The following is a 1,276-nucleotide window of genomic DNA, read 5'->3' on the forward strand; positions in this document are numbered from 1 at the left end:
TTCCTCAGATATTACAGTACAGGGTTACATGTGTCTTCTAGCTTTATCAAAGATCATTTTTCTCTCTCTTTTCATTGTTACTGTGATTTTATTTCTTAGAGAAAACTGGATAGAGGTATCTTTTGTCTGGAACTTTACAAGCAGGTCTATGCATAGTCCATTTAGGGAAATCCATTATTTTTTAGGATTAATTTCTTTAAGTGGTATATTAACAAAATTTTAAGAATTCCAATATGTTTTTCAGAAAAGTTATACAGGGATGCCTGGCTGGCTCAGTCAGTAGAGCATGTGACTCTTGATCTACAGGTTGTAAGTTCAAGCCCTACTTTGGGTGTAGATAACTTAAAAAAAAAATCTTAATACTTACCTGGCAGGGGCGATACCATGATCATGAAGGTGATTTTCCCAAGGTGAGGCTTATCTATTACACTCTGGATGTGTTGACCTTTGCAATTTCCTCAAATGTGGGAAGCTCAACTACATAATTGGTGGTAGTGGGGGACTGTGTTCGTGCTTTCCCCTGGTTTTCTCTTTAAAGAAAGTGTATCTTGGGGCACCTGGGTGGCTTAGCCAGTTGAGCTCAGGTGATGATCTCGCAGTTCATGAGTTGGATCCTTGCATAGGGCTCTGCGCTGATAGCTCAGAGCCTGGAGCCTGCTTGGGTTTCTGTGTCTCCATCTCTCTCTGCCCTCCCTGCTCATGCTCTGTGTGTGTGTGTGTGTGTGTGTGTGTGTCTCCCTCTTAAAAGTAAACACTGAAAAAAAAATCTTTAACAAAATGTTATACAAACATTTTTTTGTTTGTATACTCCATTAGCATATGAGTGTTTCTATTTTCCTATTTTTTAAAGTATTTATTTATTTATTTATTTATTTATTTATTTATTTATTTATTTTTAAGGGAGGGAGAGAAAGAGGGAGAGAGGGAAAACACAAGCAGGGGAGGGACAGAGAGAGGGGGAGAGAGAGAGTCCCAAGCAGGCTCCATGCTGTCAGTGTGAAGTGCAACATGGGGCTTGATCCTACCAACTGTGAGATCATGATCCGAGCCAAAACCAAGAATCGAATACTCAACTGCCTGAGCCACCCAGGCACCCCTCCTATTCTTATGTAGATAGAGCTTTGTCTATTTGATACTCTAATATGATATGCCCCTTAAATTCCACTTTTAATTATTAGGTGGCAAATAATTTTATCTTTTTTTTGAGAATTTTCCCTTATTGTCTATTAGTGATTTTTTGTTTTCTTCTGACGACTCTGTTAACCTTCTATGGATT

At 38.6% G+C, this 1,276-nt stretch overlaps 1 non-coding gene across 1 annotated transcript; it reads left to right on the plus strand.

Moving 5' to 3' along the window:
- Positions 1-359: 359 nt before the first annotated feature.
- LOC124502823 (U1 spliceosomal RNA) lies at positions 360-523 on the plus strand. The gene has a single exon (XR_006960071.1). It is a non-coding gene; the product is annotated as a U1 spliceosomal RNA (small nuclear RNA).
- The last annotated feature ends 753 nt before the right edge of the window (positions 524-1,276 follow it).

This window comes from Lynx rufus, unplaced genomic scaffold (assembly GCF_022079265.1).
Source record: "Lynx rufus isolate CCGP_SWC_20201006 ecotype Redwood Valley unplaced genomic scaffold, mLynRuf1.p SCAF_7, whole genome shotgun sequence".
Lineage (NCBI taxonomy): Eukaryota > Metazoa > Chordata > Mammalia > Carnivora > Felidae > Lynx > Lynx rufus.